We start from the raw sequence: 21,151 nt of genomic DNA on the forward strand, positions 1-21,151 counted from the left end.
CCGCTAAGAAGGAAGTAGTGAATCCTGGTTTTGCGGAGGAGAGTTCCACTCTATGACTGGTGTGTCCGGTAAATCTAGTGCTCTGAGAAAGGGTGGTACATCTAAGGCAGATGAGAGAGAGAGTGAACGGTGCCTTTGGCTGACACGACCAATGCAAATGGGAATCCCCATCTATACCTTATGTTGCGGTTTCTTAGGAGCTCTGTTATAGGCTTGAGTGCTCTCCTCGCCTGGAGAGTGTACCATGATAGATCAGGGAATATCTGAATTGGACTGCCATGGAAGAGCAGCGGTTGAGTGGTGTCCCTTAAGGCTTTTACAATGTTGTCTTTCACGGTAAAGTAGTGGAGTCTGCAAATGATGTCCCTCAGGGCATCTTGTGCCAAACCACATGGGCGAAGCGATCTGTGGACCCTGTCAAGTAGTATTGTGTTTTCGTTAGGAGCTCCTAGCAATAAGTTGAAGAGTTCAGTGAGAATTAAAGTGATGTCCTCACCCTGGGTCTCCGGTATCCCCCTAATTCGTATATTATTTCTGCGTCCCCGGTTGTCGAGGTCATCTATATGTCGTTGCGTTAATGCCCAGTTTTGAATGTGTGAGTCCAGGGTTGTTGAGATATTAGTCATTTGTGCTTGTAACACGTCTTTTTCCTCTTCTAGGTCTCTGACCCGTAAGTTAAGTTGCTGGACGTCCGTGCCTATCGCCTCCATCTTGGATTGTAAGGAGGCTCCAATTTTGCCCAGCATATGTTGAATATCAGCCTTTGAGGGTAAGTTTTTTTTTTTTTTTTTTATCAGTTGCCGAATGTCTGTTTCGTCGTTTTTATCTGCTGATTGTGAGCATTCCGAGTAGCAGGGGCTACGGGGTAGAGAACCCGAGGATGATTCCATATCTGCCATACTCGAGACCACGGCCTCAGTCGACCAATCAGGGTTTTCCTTGAAATAGTGGGTTAAAGATCCTGATTTCGCTGTAGGCATCTTCCCTGGTTGTCCCTGACAGTTGGGATGTTTTTTAGGGTTGCCCATGATTTGTAATTTTCTCCGATTGCGATGGATTGCAATTAGGTCTGGAGTAGCGAGTTTAATGTTCGTCCATTAAGATCGGTGGTTAGCCACGCCCCCTACAAAACAAAATCTATGTATCTCCTCCAGAGCACAAGGATCTTAGTGAAGATGATGCTCTGCAAGATGCTTTTGGCCACACAGTCTGCAAAAAATATTCACATAACTAAGGAGCCCATTTCTGTCACATTTTATGGAGTTTTTTGTGGGTCAAAATAAATTTTTAATAAAAGGGGCTTGTTTCACATTAATTTCCCTTTCTAATCAAAATGCCTCCTCAATACCTTTTTATGTCTTTTTGTCCTGTTTTAACCATAATGAAATAATGTACAAAGCGACCCACAAATACTCCTGCTTCCAGGAGATAGATTACAGCTTTCTCGTCATCTTGGAGGGGTCTTTAACATAGAAGGGGCTAGTTTAACATATTTCTGTAAAACGAAATCCATGAATTCTGATATATTAGTAAGTGAGTCACTACCACTAGTAATGAGTCTGCCTAGAGGATTAGTTACACTTTTCAGAATTTTGAGGATATAATAAAAGACTGCAGTTTTGGGGAATAAACATATAAATAATTATATCATCTTTTTTTTAAAATGCCTTTTTTTTTTTTTTTAAACCAGACTTTTAAGGATTGTTTTACTTTCTAATTAATTTGAAGCTCAACTGGCTCAACTTAATGGTAAACTGAGATTATTGGAGACATGGTAACCTAAAATATAGTATGTAAATTTGTTTGCAATAAGGACTCTATTTGTTAGTGCATTATCTCTATATTGCATTAACCCCTTAAGGACCAAACTTCTAGAATAAAAGGGAATCATGACATGTCACACATGTCATGTGTCCTTAAGGGGTTAAAAAAAGGGCCACAAAAAACAAATTTGAACACTAAATTTGGCCAATGTTTGTGGCTAAGTGGCTATAAAGAAAGGTTTGGACATAACCCATTTGCAATACATTTGGTTGTCTACTTTTGCAAATGGTATGCCATCATTAGAGTAATTCTCATTCATGGGCTACCATGTGGTCTTAAATGAAACATAACCAATCTGGCAAATTTTAATGTAAAAAAATGAAATGGGCAAGCCTTATATTTGTCCCTGTAAAAAAAAAAAAAAAAAAAAACACCATACAACCTGTACATAGGGGATTTTTATTCTCTGGAGACTTTGCTGAACACAATATTAGTGTTTTGAAACAGTAAAACATATCACAACAATTGCATTTCTGTGAGAAAAACACACTTTCACTGATGATACTTCCACACCCTCATAAGCACACTGTCAACCCAAATGCCTATTTCACACTTTTAATGTTCTCCTTCACCCTGTTGCTCCCCCTCCTCCTACCACCCTGTCCGCCACAAACTTTGCAACTTACTTCACTGAGAAGATTTCTACAATCAGGGAAGAGATCTCTAACCTCTCTCCCTCCCCTTCCAATACCCCTTCCAATACATCTTCCGTTACATCTTCCGTTACATCTTCCGTTACATCTTCCGTTACATCTTCCGTTACATCTTCCGTTACATCTTCCGTTACATAGTTACATAGCTGAAAAGAGACTTGCGTCCATCAAGTTCAGCCTTCCTCACACCTGTTTTTTGCTGTTGATCCAAAAGGCAAAAAAAAACAAAAAAAAAAACCCAGTTTGAAGCACAATTTTGCAACAAGCTAGGACAAAAAATTCCTTCTTGACCCCAGAATGGCAGTCAGATTTATCCTTGAATCAAGCAGTTATTACCCTACATTGAAAGATTATATCCTTGAATATTCTGTCTTTGCAAGTATGCATCTAGTAGCTGTTTGAACATCTGTATGGACTCTGATAAAACCACTTCTTCAGGCAGAGAATTCCACATCCTGATTGTTCTTACAGTAAAAAAACCTTTCCTTTGCCTTAGACGAAATCTTCTTTCTTCCAGTCTAAACGCATGGCCTCGTGTCCTATGTAAAGTCCGGTTTGTGAATAGATTTCCACACAATGGTTTGTATTGGCCTCGAATATATTTGTATAATGTTATCATATCCCCTCTCAGGCGACGTTTTTCTAAACTAAATAGGTTTAAATTTGTTAACCTTTCTTCATAGCTGATATGTTCCATTCCTTTTATTAATTTTGTAGCCCGCCTCTGCACTTTTTCTAGTGCCATGATATCCTTCTTTAGAACAGGTGCCCAAAATTGCACAGCATATTCAATATGTGGTCTTACCAGTGATTTATAGAGAGGCAAAATGATATTCTCGTCCCGAGAATGAATGCCCTTTTTCATGCATGACAATACCTTACTGGCCTTGGCCACTGCTGATTGACATTGCACATTGTTGCATAGTTTGTTGTCTATAACAATTCCCAAGTCCTTTTCGTGTGTTGTTATCCCTAATTCACTTCCATTAAGGGTATACGTTGCTTGTGTATTCTTTACGCGGAAGTGCATAACTTTGCATTTTTCAACATTAAATTTCATCTGCCATTTGAGTGACCAGTCCTCCAGTCTATCTAAATCCTTCTGCAGCAAAGTAATATCTTGCTCACATTGTATTATTTTACAAAGTTGTGTGTCATCTGCAAACACTGAAACATGACTTTCAATGCTGTCTTCAAGATCATTTATAAAAATGTTAAATAGAAGGGGTCCCAGAACAGACCCCTGAGGGACACCACTTGCCACCTCTGTCCAGCTTGAAAATTTACCATTAACGACAACTCTTTGTATTCTGTTTTTAAGCCAATGTTCTACCCAAGAACAAGCATTTTCATCGAGACCGATTTCCTTGAGTTTGAACACTAATCTTTTGTGTGGAACTGTATCAAATGCCTTGGCAAAATCCAAATAGATCACATCCATTGCAACACCCTGATCTATACTTCTACCTACTTCTTCGTAGAACGCAATCAAGTTAGTTTGACATGACCTGTGTTTCATAAAACCGTGCTGATTTTTGCTGATAACCATATTCTTCTCAAGGAATTCTTGAATATTATCCCTTAATAACCTTTCAAATATTTTACCAGCCACAGAAGTTAAGCTCACAGGTCTATAATTTCCAGGCAAGGATTTTGAACCCTTTTTGAATATAGGAACCACATCTGCCTTCCTCCAATCCTCTGGAACACTTCCTGAAAGAAAAGAATCTTGAAAGATTAAAAACAGAGGTTCAATTATTTCTACACTTAGTTCCTTAAGTACACGTGGATGGATACCGTCAGGCCCTGGAGCTTTGTTTATATTAATTTTCTTTAGTTGCTGCAGCACATTGTCTTGAGTTAACCAATTACAATTATTCTGAAAGTTTTTAGAAGCAATCATTTGCACATCGATTGCCATGGGTTCTTCTTTTATATATACGGAGGAGAAATAGTTATTTAGAATTCCTGCCTTTTCTTGGTCTTCATTAACTAACACCCCCGTTTCAGTTTTAAGTGTACCTATACTTTCATTTTTGGGTTTTTTGGAATTTATGTACTTAAAAAATGCTTTGGGGTTGGTTTTGCTCTCTTTAGCTATCATTTTTTCATTTTGAAGTTTAGCAAGTTTAATTGCCTTTTTGCACGCATTATTTGCTTTCTTATATCTTTTATAAGATGCATCTGATTTGTCTGATTTAAATGCTTTAAATGCCCTTTTCTTATTTGTAATCTCTTGTTTTACTTCTCTACTAAGCCACATTGGTTTTAATTTGTTTCTTTTATACTTATTTCCCAATGGTACATACTGAGAAATGTACCTTTCTAATATTTGTTGGAAGATGATCCATTTATCCTCAGTGTTCTTTTCACTAAAGAGTTTATGCTTACATCTTCCAATACATCTTCCAATACATCTTCCAATACATCACCTAACCCCACTCACTCCACTGTTCTATGCTCATTTGCACCTTCTAAAATGGAAGAGGTTTCTGCTCTGCTCTGGTCCTCCCTCCCTACCACCTGTTCCTTCGATCCTATTCCCTTATATCTCATCCACACCCTATCTCCCTCTCTTGCTCTTCCTCTCACTAAAATGTCCAATCTCTCCCTTTCCTCCAGCACATTTCCTTCACCCTTCAAGCATGCAATAATGCCAATTCTGAAAAAGCCCAACCTTGACCCCAACTCCCCATCCAACTACTGCTTTATATCGCTACTACAGTTTGCCTCCAAGATCCTTGATATCTGTTGAAACAGCTGTGACCAAAGTACCCAACGATTTAATCGCTGCTAAATCTCACGGACATTATTCTTTCCTAATTATCCTTGATTTTTCTGCTGCCTTGGACACTGTTGATCATCAACAGCTTCTTCTCATTCTACGTAATCTTGGTCTATGAGATACTGCTCTATCCTGGTGCTCCTCCTACCTTTCCCAGCATTTTTTCAGTGTTTCTTTCTCTGACTCTGCCTCTTCTCCCCAACCACTCTCTGTTGGCGTTCCCCAAGGTTCGGTCCTTGGTCCCCTACTGTTTTCCATCTATCCAGCCTCCCTTGATAAACTCATTAGCTCTTTTGGCTTCCAATATAATTTCTATGCAGATGACACACAAATCTACCTGTCCTCTCCTGATCTAGCTCCGCCCATATTAACTCATGTCTCTGACTGCCTCTCTGCTATTTCCAACTGAATAGCTGCTCACTTCCTTGAACCCAACCTGTCCAAAACATAACTAATGGTCTTTCCTCCCTCAAGTGTTGCTACTCCCGTGTCTATCTCCCAAGTCAATGGCACCACAATCACCTCTACCTCTCAGGCTCGCTGCCAAGGTGTTCTCTTTGACTCCAACCTCTCCATCACCCCTCATGTCCAGTCGATCACCAAATCCTGCCACTTCCATCTTAAAAACATAGCTTGCATCCACCCGTATTTAACACCAGACACGCCTAAGGTGCTGGTCCATGCCATTGTTCTTTCTCATTGAGCAGGGCCCTCAAGCCCTCTGTTCCACCCATTGTACAGCACTTTGGAATTTGCTGGCGCTATATAAAATAATACAATAATAATAATAAAATTTGTATTGTTTTGAAACACTAATATTTGTGTTCAGGGAAGTCTCTTGAGTATAAAAATACACCCCCATGTACAGGTTTTATGGTGTCTTAGAAAATTACATGTCTATGGATGTGTATATAAAAGTATTTTTTATTTAATTTTGAATTGTTTTAAAACTTTTTTCTAACTTTGAAAACTTGCATCATAGTTTGTACATCTGCAAGCAGATCTGCAGACTGCCATTCCGGCCATGTGATCGCAAGCACTCCACAATCACAAATCTGCTGGAGGGGAATCACCTAGGCTCTCAGGCAGTCTCCAGGATAGCGACCACCAGCGTAGATTGGTAGGACAAGGGAAGTATTAAGGACAATGTGGACATTCTATACCACCCATCCATGTTTAAGACCTGCCCCTTAAGGACAGCATAGAATACCTGCCATCCTTAAGGGGATAATATACTTGAAAAAAGAAAAAAGGAGAAACAAATGTATGGATTATTTTGAAAACTGTAGAAATAAATGTCTAGATACTTTTTTATACACATACGTCACTGGTTACATGTCCACCCTTAAAAAGGAGGCCTGTCATCACAGCATATATGGGCTTTGAAGCAGGTTGCCTGAGCACTGTTGAAGTGCTTGTGTATTGAAAGAAATGTCCTGCAATGCATTTCAGCCCATGAATATTTAAAAAAATAATTTATTTGTGATTGGTAAAACTATTTGCAAAGAAAACAATTGTGTATTTGCACTAGTTTGAGCAGATAACATAAGGTCTCAATGTTGCTTTACAGAAAAGACATCCTGGATATCATACACTATATAGTGCAAAAATGATATACCGACAACAAAGAAAGAAAGTTTTAACAAATGAATTAGAGAAAATAGTGTAGTATTACAAATACAAAGCATTGTACATGCATATGTCAGTCTCAGTAGACTGAGTTGAGAACCAGATTGCATCTGATTATAATGGCATTATACCAGTAAGCATATGCCAATCATTCACTGAAAGCAACGTGGCAGAAGTTGACTGAAGGAATATTAAACATTAATCTGTCAGTATTGTATAAATTGAATTATTTTGTAAATGTATTAGCAAGCTCTTTTTGCAGAACCGCTTAAAAAACATAACTGAAAGGAAGTCACAAGCTATAACAGTTTCTATGTGAAAGGATGCGCTTAACCACAATGTACATGTGATATTTTGTAAGAATAGATTATTGAACGTAACAGCAGAAACTACTTCCTCTTTTATGTATCTTGTGTAACCTTTGTGTAACCTTTTTGTAACCAATGTTCGTGACAAACACTGTATAAGTACAGAGCATTTTGAATACATGATTAGAAGATTTTTGGAAAGCAAAGAGTGTGTGTCTGGTTATTACGCTTCCATAATTCTTCCCTGAATATTCAGCTGACAATCGAGGGTTAGAGAATAGTGACCAGAGGGACCAGAGTAGCAGATTTACCTTTCATTGATATATTACTCCTTTGTGACATATCGCCATACATTTCTGAATTCAGGAAGACACATACAGGCACAATTAGCCAGAAATTTGATAGACTGTCATTTTTTTTTTTTTGAGGGACCATTTTAATGCAGCCTGTGCTATTACAAGCCATTGGCTTATATGTACAACTGTGGAAGCCTCTCGCTTGGCATTCATTTTTACTTAACTATGCTTGCAAATAATTAAACTAATGATTATTTCCTTTTGAGGCCTGGGAACCTTGAATGTTACCCTTGAATGATCCCACAGTAGAGAATATCACTTAAGAAATAAAATCAACTTAAAATGATCTATAACTGTGCTAAAATAAAAATGTGTGTACCGGTAGTTATGTGTCGTCTTGGTTCTTGTCCAATAAATAGTCAAGCACAGGAATATCCATAATATATCAAACTTAGGCAACAAATATTGGAACACAGATCCTTGGATATGAAAAACGTAAACACCTTTACTGTAATTGCAGATGTTGCTGTAAAGGTTGAAATCAAAACAAGTAATGTTAGACCTTTTTACTTTATATTATGTTTTGTAATCAACAATATTGAAGTGAAAAACAAGTAGAATATTTCTTATAACATCCAAAATACTACAGATGGTTTAGTTTAAATGTGTACATTCTTAAGTATTCTGTTGACGCACCTTCTATTGTTTTGTGTTGTGTCACTTTTCCATCAACTGAACATGTCTTCATTTTGGAACATGATGTTAATTTTCTTTTGATAAACAGATCGAGCTTAATCAAATTATGAGGGCACCCAGTGTGTTCAACCTTCCATAGGTTAGCATATTATTTAGTTAGTTACATATATTATTATAGAACTGAGGGCTGGACTTAATATTTGCAAGTTGTTCCTTGATTAGTTTGGCAGTGTCCTTTGGATCGTTTTCATGTTCATGATTAAATGTAAAATTAGTCTTTGACTGAACTTTCTGGCACACTGCAGCTGGGTTTTCTCCAAAATATCTTGAAAATATGAACTATTCATTTTCTTTTCTGTTCTCACCAGAGCCTTAGTTCTACCTGAAGAAAAGCAGTCCAAAAGCATATTTACTTCACTGCCATGTTTTAAAATACCATCTAATGTTGTTTGGAAATAATCAATTTCTTCAAGATGATGCAATAATTATGTTGAAAATGTGTAGAATCAATGCTGCCTTAATTATTTCATATTCAGGGTAAGTCTAGATGCTGAGATAGATTCCACATGATGCATGATCCTTGGGGACCGGCTCTAAACGTCAGCAGGCGGCATAGCACGTCCACGACGTCCAGGGTGCTTACCTGTTCGCTGGCGATCCCATGCCGGCGATCACGATGGGGGGACTTACCTGGCATCCCAGGGAGTCCCCCTGGTGTCGATCTGGCCCTCCTGGGCCATGTGATCGCAAAGTCCTTGCGAGGACCTCTCGATCACATGGACGGAATAGCTGCCCATAGCAATGCCAGCAGGGGGAGTGCCTGGAATGACAGGTATTACCCCTGCTGCCTGTAATAAAGTATAATAAAGTTTATAAACAGTGTAAAATTAAATAATATATACGTAGATCATATATATATATATATATATATATATACACATGCACACACATACACTTAGTGTATTTTAATATTAATATATATAAAATACATCGATCTAAGTGTATATATATATATATATATATATATATATATACACACACACAAAAATAAGTACAAAAAGATAGCACTCCAGGGACTTAAAGAATTAACTTTTATTACCTTAAATGTCAACGTTTCAGCTTGATTCCCTCAAGCTTTCATCAGGTCTCCTGGAGTGCTATCCTTTTGTACTTATTTTTGTATTTTTGGCTGGACAAGCACCGGGCAGTATAGTTGTTTAAAATTTCACGGACAGCCTGTATACCTTCTTCGTGTGGTATAATGGTGTACAAACTTTGTACATCTAGTGTTGCAAATAATGTATTTTCCAACTAATGTTGGGAGTGTATCTTTCAGACAGGTGGATAGTTTTTATATACTGTCTTTGATGTAGAAATCAACATATTTGGCTATAGGCTCAATCAAACATCCCTAGATGATACTATCGGTCTGCCCAGTGGATTGGTAGAGTCCTTGTGGACTTTAGGAAGGATGTAGAGAATAGGGTGCTTAGGGTATTTAACATATAAGCATTTTGCTGAACGAGCATCCAGGTGACCAGCTGTTAATCCAAACTCAATGTGATCTGAGATTCTCTTCTGGAATTTCTTCACCGGGTCAAATGTGATCCTCCAGAATGTGTATTCATCAGTAAGTTGTCGCATAATTTCAGATTTATATTTTGTATAGGTTTGTAGCATGATAGCGCCCCCCTTGTCCGCAGGTTGGATCACAATTGAAGGATCATGGATGAGATCATTGAAGGCTGTATATTCCTCTTTAGATAAATTTTGTTTGAGCTGGGATGAGGTAGCCAGAGCTTTTTAACGCCATATTGAACTGCTTGTACAAAGGTTTTGATAGATGGATTATTTGTGTATATATCTTTTTTATCCTTTGATTGTAAAGGTATTAGTGGTTTTACTGCTGTTTCTTTCATAATAAAAATCTATTTTCACTGTTTCTGTGATAGCTTGGGGACTACCTCCCATTTTTTCACATTTAGATACACTGGTTTGATATGTTCACGTTGGTTTGAAGTTTACTTTGTAGCCTCAGAGGTACCCTTACAATCCTCCATCCCGGAAGAGCAAATTAATGCTCATAGTATCACTCATGGGTGCTTGGTTGCCTAGCACTACTGTTGCCTAGTTACCTTAACATCCATGGTAACGGAAGGACGTCACACTTGGTCTTCACTCACTTCCGGGTTCACGATCGGGTGGTGGAGAGTCACTGCACTTTGATTGATTGGTAAGTGTTTATTTGTAATATGTATTTATTTGCACGGTTTAATAAATGTATGTACTGATCTTGAAAAAGACCTTATAAAGGTTGAAACATCATTCCTTGGAACCATGTCTTTTGCGCAATAAATCAAGCACTCTACCAATCCACCGTGCAGACTGGTATTATCAGCTAGGGAGGGTTTGATTTAGCCCATAGCCAAATATGTTGATTTCTACATCAAAGACAGTATACAAAAACTATCCACCTGTCTGAAAGATACACAAGACTTTCTGAAACAAATTGGCTCCCTCACATTAATTGGAAAAGACATATTATTTGCAACATTAGATGTAAAAAGTGTGTACATCATTATACCACACGAAGAAGGTATACAGGCTGTACGTGAAATTTTAAGCACTTATGGATTATACAACGGCCCTTCTATAGAATACCTTATGGAGTTTTTGAACATTGCTCTTACTTGCAACTACTTCAAATTTTAAGATATATTTTACGTACAAACGTCTGGAACTGTGATGGAGGCGGTGATTGCTCCCTTGCATGCTAATGCATACATGTTCTGCTTTGAACAAAAATACATCCTATCGGTATACCAACACAAGATTCTCAAATACATACGATTTGTTAACAATGTGTTTTTAATTTGGAAAGGGACCCCTGAGGAACTGAGTGACATGGTGAAACAAATCAACACCTCCTCAACACCAGTTAAGCTGACCCTCAACTGGCATTATGAATCTATAGAATTTCTGAATGTTATGGTATTCAGGAATGACAGCACCATTGGGTATAAGCTCTACAGAAAACAAACTGATCGCAACACTCTAATACAAGTGACAAGCTTCCATCCTCAGCAATTCGAGGATTCCCTCCCTACATCTCAATTCCTCCGTGTTTTGAGGTATACCATTGAAACAAACAACAAAGAGATTCAACTACAACAGATGTGGGATAGGTTTCTTGAAAGAGGCTTTCATCCTCAGACTTTATCAATTGCCAAAGCAAAGGCAATTGAACGGTACCAAGAAAAAACACAATTGAAGAAATCTACCCTATCCAAAGAGAATAGAATGTTCTTACCTCTTACCTACCACACAGATACCCAGAAGATTTGTGGGTCTATCCATAAACATTGGGACATTCTACAGTCAGCTTAAATTTTACAGCAAACCGATCGTTAGCTACAGAAGGAACAAGAACATTTGTGATGTATTGGTCAAAAGAAACCCGGTACATTATTATAAAAAAACGATTACTTATGTGAAATCAGGGTGCTTAAAATGTTCAGGCTGTGTTACCTGCAGCCATATGATTAGGGCTAACACCTTTTTGCACCCACATAGTGGCAATAGATACCCCATTAAGCAACATATAACTTGCAGAACAGACCATGCTGTCTACCTAATTACCTGCCCATGTGGACTAGCATATGTTGGTAAGATCGACCTGACGCTCAGAGACCGCATTCGAAGACATCAGTCCACCATCAACACTGCATACCGCGATGAAAAGACTGATAAAACAGTTGCTAAACACTTTCTGATGATTGGACATTGTCTCCCGTCTTTACGATTCCATTGATGCCATTGATTTACGATGCCATTGATCATAGACAGATCTAAAATATTGCTGCATCATGAGGCATAATGGATACATCACTTAAGCATTGTATCCCCCAATGGCTTGAATGAGAACATAGTATTCTCCATGTTTCTATAATTATGCATTTATAGTATTTACATTTTTTCTTAATCTTAGTAAATATTTGTTTAACAGAGGAGTTTTCCCATGACAATACTGAAATAGCGTTTCTGCATAATCCCTCATATGCAGGGCTAGACTTCTATGGTCGACCAATAGTATACTTTGTATTTCTCTCTTGTTTTATTCATTGTTAATGTGTTAATGTGGTACTATCTTTAAGTAACTCTATATACGTCCAGTACAACCAGGTAACAAGCTAGAATGGCGCAATGTATTTTAAGTGACTAAAAATTATATATACTAAATAGTAGCAGCACCTTATAAGTGTAAAAGCTCATAAAACACTAAGATACAAATGATTCAAACATAAAGTGCGCTGTGCCTTTAAATAACTGTGCATTCACAAACTTGTGCAAAACACAACACTCATAAAAGTGCTGAAGTGCAAAATGTGCTAAATAACCAATACTGTGACATATATCATATGCACTATTAATTACACAATATATTAAAGTGCAAAAAAAAAATTTTTTGATTGATAAGTGCTAGTTTGTGAATCAATATGACTAATTAAGCATACAAACCAAAATTGATAAGGGTAACTTGGTTCTCCACATGTAAAAAAGAGACAAAAAATACAATAGTATAATACTGTTTGGTACTTATGAATATTTAGAAAATGTGATATACACTCACAAACACAGAGCAGGTAAAGAGACTGCTCAGGCTATCCTCGCTTATTCACTGTTACACAGTGTCTCCAGGGAGTGGACTTCTTGCAGATTCCAATAGGGTAAAAACGATTGGGCGGCCGTCAATATAAAATAAATTTTATTGGTAAAATATTCAGCAGACTTATGCAGGCTGGATTTAGATCGCTCAGACTTCACTTCAAACAAATCAACAAACATCCGGATACCGGTATTCTGGATATCGTGAAAATTGTCCCACAGTCTCTCGAGCGTCCAATCCTCCTCACGTACTGCGTGCTAGCGTGATGACGCGTTTCGCCGTGTAGGCTTCCTCAGATCACGTGTTCCTGTGCCGACCATCCCATTTTAACAGCCTCAAAAAGTGGGCGTGCTTCTATTTTCGACAAAGTCTAATGAGTCCATACAGCTGATTATTCAATCCGTATACACAGACTTTTCTAACTTTTAAAGAGACATACTCAAAACATATTTTAAACTAAAAAAATATATATATATTATTAGTCCAATATCTTCTTATCTTCTGTACTAGTGATGTTATGTACGAGGAGCAAGCCTCGATTTTAGAAGATCGCTTTAAATATAAGAAGTATCCCGTAGATTTGATATATAAAGCTAAGGTTGAAATGGGTAAAAATAGTCAGGAGGATCTTATTAGACCAAAAGATAAATATAGTATTGAAGATCACAAAATTGCACCTTTAGTATTAGATTTTAATGAGAACTTTAGAGAAATTAAACATATTATACATAAGCATTGGCACTTACTTAGAAAGGATAGGGAAACATAGAAACATAGAATGTGACGGCAGATAAGAACCATTCGGCCCATCTAGTCTGCCCAGTTTTCTAAATACTTTCATTAGTCCCTGGCCTTATCTTATAGTTAGGATAGCCTTATGCCTATCCCACGCATGCTTAAACTCCTTTACTGTGTTAACCTCTACCACTTCAGCTGGAAGGCTATTCCATGCATCCACTACCCTCTCAGTAAAGTAATACTTCCTGATATTATTTTTAAACCTTTGTCCCTCTAATTTAAGACTATGTCCTCTTGTTGTGGTAGTTTTTCTTCTTTTAAATATAGTCTCCTCCTTTACTGTGTTGATTCCCTTTATGTATTTAAATGTTTCTATCATATCCCCCCTGTCTCGTCTTTCCTCCATGCTATACATGTTAAGATCCTTTAACCTTTCCTGGTAAGTTTTATCCTGCAATCCATGAACCAGTTTAGTAGCCCTTCTTTGAACTCTCTCTAAGGTATCAATATCCTTCTGAAGATAGGGTCTCCAGTACTGTGTACAGTACTCCAAGTGAGGTCTCACCAGTGTTCTGTACAATGGCATGAGCACTTCCCTCTTTCTACTGCTAATACCTCTCCCTATACAACCAAGCATTCTGCTAGCATTTCCTGCTGCTCTATTACATTGTCTGCCTACCTTTAAGTCCTCAGAAATAATCACCCCTAAATCCCTTTCCTCAGATGTTGAGGTTAGGACTCTATCAAATATTCTGTACTCAAAGTTTTATTACCAGATAGAACTCAATGTTTTATTACCAGATAGACCTTTCATAACATTTAGAGGAGCTCCCAGTTTTAAAAGTATTCTAACGAATGTTTACCCAAAAGAGGAAAGTGTTAATAGGTCGACTAATAATTTCTTAGCCAGCAAGAATGGTTTTTATTCTTGCAATAGATGTATAGGCTGTAAATGTAGCGCTAATAGTACTTTGAAAGGGATTAGCAAATTTAAAAATAAGTACACTAATGAGGAACATCAGATTAATGAGTTTATTACCTGTTTTACGAGAAACGTGATATATTTATTGATATGTCCATGCGGACTGCAATATGTGGGTAGAACCATTAGGCCTCTACATAAAAGAATAGTGGAACATGTTTATAATATAAGGAGAGGGTATGAGGCACATAGTGTATCAGCTCATTTTAAGAGATTTCATAATATGGACCCGAAAGGCCTTATGTTTTTAGGTATTCAGAATGTTAAGAAATCATGGAGAGGTGGTAACTTTATACAACAAATAGGAAAGGTGGAGATGAGATGGGTGTATAGGTTGAATACCCTACAACCCTCTGGTCTTAATATCGAGTTTGACCTTTTTAATTTTATGTAATGTGGTTCTCTTATACTCTTTTCTTTGTTGTGCTTGTTTTTTTTACATTTGCCTGATGTTTTTTACATTTGCCTGATGTATTTTATCTATTATAAATAGTACTTGTAAGCATTTTTTCAGCAGTTTTTATATATGTTTATAATATGCATTTGTTTGATATTTTAAGCATGTCTCTTTAAGAATAAGAAGATATTGGACTAATAATATATATATATTTTTTTAGTTTAAAATACATCTTTTAGTTTAATTTATGTTTTGAGTATGTCTCTTTAAAAGTTAGAAAAGTCTGGGTATACGGATTGAATAATCAGCTGTATGGACTCATTAGACTTTGTCGAAAATAGAAGCACGCCCACTTTTTGAGGCTGTTAAAATGGGATGGTCGGCACAGGAACACGTGATCTGAGGAAGCCTACACGGCGAAACGCGTCATCACGCTAGCACGCAGTACGTGAGGAGGATTGGATGCTCGAGAGACTGTGGGACAATTTTCACGATATCCAGAATACCGGTATCCGGATGTTTGTTGATTTGTTTGAAGTGAAGTCTGAGCGATCTTAATCCAGCCTGCATAAGTCTGCTGAATATTTTACCAATAAAATTTATTTTATATTGACGGCCGCCCAATCGTTTTTACCCTATTGGAATCTGCAAGAAGTCCACTCCCTGGAGACACTGTGTAACAGTGAATAAGCGAGGATAGCCTGAGCAGTCTCTTTACCTGCTCTGTGTTTGTGAGTGTATATCACATTTTCTAAATATTCATAAGTACCAAACAGTATTATACTATTGTATTTTTTGTCTCTTTTTTTTACATGTGGAGAACCAAGTTACCCTTATCAATTTTGGTTTGTATGCTTAATTAGTCATATTGATTCACAAACTAGCACTTATCAATCCAAAAAATTTTTTTTTGCACTTTAATATATTGTGTAATTAATAGTGCATATGATATATGTCACAGTATTGGTTATTTAGCACATTTTGCACTTCAGCACTTTTATGAGTGTTGTGTTTTGCACAAGTTTGTGAATGCACAGTTATTTAAAGGCACAGCGCACTTTATGTTTGAATCAACTATATACGTCCAAGGCACACTTTTGTATGAGGCTATTCTTGGGTATACACATTTGAATTAATTCCTTAGCTTATACAAAGCATGCATTTTTCTCCTGCTCTGTCCATTATAAGTATTATATATGGACAATAGCCACTTTTTTTCCCCAGAACCACTCAGTGATGTTCATTGGTTCTTAATTAACAATATTTTTTTAAAAAAACCTACATTTTCACTGTTTCTGTGGTACCTTGGGGACTACCTCCCATTTTTTCACATTTAGGTACACTGATTTGATATGTTCACGTTGGTTTGTACCCTTACAATCCTCCATCCCGGAAGAGCAAATCAATGCTCATAGTATCACTCACGGGTGCTTGGTTGCCTAGCACTTCTGTTGCCCATTTACCTTAACATGCACGGTAGAGACATAACGGAATGACGTCACACGTGGTCTTCACTCACTTCCAGGTTCACGATCGGGTGGTGGAGAGTCACTGCACTTTGATTGATAAGTGTTTATTTGTAATATGTATATATTTGCACGGTTTAATAAATGTATGTTCTGATCATAATGATCAAAATACTACAGTAAGGAAGAGTGCCAAAACTACACATTTTTTTGGATATATATATATATATATATATATATATATATATATATATATATCTTTTAATTCTACATATATATTTATGTAATAATTTTACATAATTAAGCAATTTTATTAATTACAATTTGCGGAACCTGCCTGATAACCCAGGCAGAAAGTTCAGAGAATTTAATTTGCTAGCAACATATTTAACTCTATATTTTTCCAAGACACCATAAAACCTGTACATGGGGGGTACTGTTTTACTCGGGAGACTTCACTGAACACAAATATTAGTGTTTTAAAACAGTAAAATGTATTACAACAATATCATCAGTGAAAATGAAATTTCTGGCACTTTTCACACACAAACGGCACTTATGATATAATTATTTTTAAATGTTTTATGGTTTTGAAACACTAATATTTGTATTCAGCGAAGTCTCCTGAGTATAACAGTACCCTTCATGTACAGGTTTTATGGTGTTTTAAAAAGTTATAGAGTCAAATATAAGACTTGTGTTTCAGTTTTTTCACATTGAAATTCTCCAGATTGGTTACGATGCCTTTGAGACCGTATGGTAGCCGATAAATGAGAATTACCCGCATGATGGCATACCATTTGCAAAAGTAGACAACCCAAGGTATTGCAAATGGGGTATGTCCAGTCTTTTTTAGTAGCCACTTAGTCACAAAAACTGGCTAAAACTGGCGTTCAAATTAGTTTTTTGCATTTTTCACCCAAAAACAAATATTAACGCAAACTTTGGCCAGTGTTTATGACTACTAAAGTGTCTACTAAAAAGACTGGACATACCTAATTTGGAATACCTTGGGTTGTCTACTATTGCAAATGGTATGCCATCATGGGGGTAATTCTCATTCCTGGGCTACCATACGGTCTCAAAGGCAATGTAACCAATCTGGCAAATTTTAATGTGAAAAAACTGTAACAAATGTAACATACTATATTTGACCCTGTAACATCCCAAAACACCATAAAACCTGCACATAGGGGGTACTGTTTTACACGTGAGACATCGCTGAATACACATATGTATTAACCGTATTATGACATTCACAGTTAAAATGTCATGCTGAACTAGAAAAATAACAATCTCTTAATTTCTCCCATTTTTTTAAAATATTTTATTCATATAAAATTATGTTTCATAGCTAAATGTTTGATGTTAAATGAAAGCCCTATTTCTTCTGAATAAAATGATATATAATAAGAGTGGGTGCGCTTACTATAAAAGAGGTGAATTACGGTTGAACAGACATATAGTCAAATTCCAAGTTTTGTTCACGTTTTATTTTGATCAAAACGTATACATTTGGCTCAGTCCTTAAGGGGTTAAAGATCCTTTTGGTTTTGCTTTGTGATCAAAGGGCATGTTGATGTCTTAGTGATACCACCTTTGGGTAATGTGACACAAAAATAATTTTTTGTAAAAACCCTTTTCTAGGGCTGTACTTTGTAAAAATAATTTTCCATATATCTTTTTAGTACTTGTGACCATATCTGTCACTACATTATACAACCAAGAAACATATAATGAGGTATTTTGTTTGTTGTTTTTATCTACATGTGTGAATAATTTTTATATGCACTAAGAAAATATATATTTTATTTTGTTTCTTTTTATGTTTTTGCTGCCAATGCTCAACCAATTTAAAAGCTAAAGGCAGTACAATAACTAATCTAATAATTGGTCAGATAGAGATGGACAACAGTCAACTAGACTAGCCAGTATTGAAGTGCACTTTGATAAAGCTCCTATTTCATTATATGGTTTTTATATTATTTTTTAATACATGTATTTGATATAACCCTGGCTTCTTGCTCCCTGTCTACATTATTGAGTAATTGTATTAAGATATCCCCTGCTCCATTATATCCTTGGTGGGGATTATATCATCTATGCTTATACACATGAGCAAGTTATGCTCTGAAAAGTTTAAGAAGTCAGTCTATTTTGTTCTATTTTGTTCTTATTTGGTGCAAATATGATCTGCACTATTTGCACCCCTGTTTATTTTGTATATATACAAAGAATATACCAAGATTGACCAGTGCAGTGCAAATAACTGTGCAAGTATACTTTTATTGTGTTTCCATCAAGTGTGAGTGTGATTTTTACATTTACCAAAGTTTTGTATTTATAGTATTGTATTGTGGTCTATGCTTTTTCTTTTTTTTTTTCATACTAAATGATCTGCAAGCAATTTATTGCATGTATATACAGCTGGCACAACTTTCTTTTCCACTGTATTCGATACCTGATGCTAATTTGTATCTGATAAATAAAATAACTAAAATTAGATTGAAGTTACATTGGAGTCAATGACTGCAGAATAAAAAATAGAAGTGATTATAAATGCAATTTACATGAAAGTCAATGTAGGCAACACGCATATTCAAAATGTAAATAAAACATAACAGATGAGTTTTTCTGCAAAACAGCAATTATCTGGATAAATAGTTCAGATATAATGTGCATGAGGAAATATATCAGAAATATATACAAACAAAACAGAATATGTGCACACAACCCCAGTGAAAAAAAACAGTGATGGTATATAAACAAAATGAAACTTCCCTTCGCAGGGTTAAATTTCCAGAACAAAGTCCCCAAAGACTTCCTCTTGTCTTCAATACAAATGCAATATAGAATAGGGGATCATCTGCTAAATACAGATAAAATGGAGAGACATAGCGTTTAACTGTGTGGGAGTAAGTGAGGTGTTGTAATTTACAATTGGCCACTCACAAATTATCAGATGTAAATCAGCCTTGAGTGAAATCTTTTTCTTCTGATTCTTCACACTCCCATCAGTCAATCAGAGTATTTGCTAAAAAGAGAAAATATATGGAGAAAATAAAGTGCAATTCCAGAGTAAAGTATAAAAAGAATTTAATAACTTACATATAAGTTAAAAGCATTGAATATATCACCACTGGGCGTCCCTTTTTTTTTTTTTTTTTTTAAAGTATAAAAAGAATTTAATAACTTACATATAAGTTAAAAGCATTGAATATATCACCACTGGGCGTCCTACGCGTTTCGTCCTAAGATGGGACTTCCTCAGGGACTTGGTGCATCAATTACAACAGAAAATGTGTATAAAAAACAAAAAAAGGACGCCCAGTGGTGATATATTCAATGCTCCATATACTTTCTCTTTTGAGCAAATACTCTGATTGACTGATGGGAGTGTGAAGAATCAGAAGAAAAAGATTTCACTCAAGGCTGATTTACATCTGATAATTTGTGAGTGGCCAATTGTAAATTACAACACCTCACTTACTCCCACACAGTTAAACGCTATGTCTCTCCATTTTATCTGTATTTAGCAGATGATCCCCTATTCTATATTGCATAATGTGCATGAGATCTGTTTACTTGCCACTGCTTAAAAATATCAAAGAATCATACTTTGGCTACTGGGAATGATTCTGGTGATTTAATTTGAGGTTCACTGTTTCATGAAATAGCCTAAACATTGAAAACATCTATGATTTTATGTGTCTTTTTAAATGTGTGTTATGGATAATTAGAGTCGAAAATAAGATTGAAACTAGGATTAAGATGTGTGCCTACTATACATTAAAGGTGAACAAATTAGACCATATGTAACAATACAAAAATAGAAAAGCCCAGAAATATGATACATTTTATGCACTCAGTTATCCTCAGTAGGTCAGCATATGAAACGAGAGTAAACAAATAAAATTAGAATAAGCTCTGATAGTGTAGTAGTTTAAATTAATGTATAGATTTAAAGAAAAATGGAAATGCACTTGCAAGTAAAGAGCTACTAACTAGCCCAAGACCAACAGCGTGTAGTGATATATTCTTCTCGTAAGAAATGCCAAAGCAGGCAATGCAGGTAGGTGTGATCTTGATCTGGAACATCTCATAAACTGCCTGATACTAAAATACTACACTATTGGCATCTCCTTTTTGTGTTTATATTCACATATCACTTGTGAGATGTTCCATCGAACTTTGGTCAAGATCATACCTACCCATGTTGCCTGTTTTACATGTATGTATATCAGCCAGTGAGGAATATACAGAATCTAGTTAATTAGCACATTTACACTTCCCTTTCAATTTATCAAGTAAATTCTCATTCCATATGCTGACCTACTGAGGAAACTGAATTTGATAAGAAGTCCCTCCCCATAAGGACCTACTCTGGTCCTTATAAATAATGAGGCAAAATGTATCATATTTCTGTAATTTTCCTTTTTTGAAATAATATAGGGGTTAATGTTAAAGTTTTAAAAAAGTTTTAAAAAGTAAAAAAAGTTTAAAAAAATGTTTTAATAACGTTTTGAAAAAGTTAAAAATCCCACCCCCTTTACCCAGTCCAAATAAAAGTTAACTCCTTCCCTGCCAGTTGATCACTGCCTACAGTGATCAAAATACAGATCACGCTATTATACTGCGATCTAATTTTTTTTTTTTTAACCTCTGAGGATTAACTTTTTATATATTTTTTTTAACCATCAGGGGTTCAATT

The sequence above is a fragment of the Pelobates fuscus genome, chromosome 2 (assembly GCF_036172605.1).
Source record: "Pelobates fuscus isolate aPelFus1 chromosome 2, aPelFus1.pri, whole genome shotgun sequence".
Lineage (NCBI taxonomy): Eukaryota > Metazoa > Chordata > Amphibia > Anura > Pelobatidae > Pelobates > Pelobates fuscus.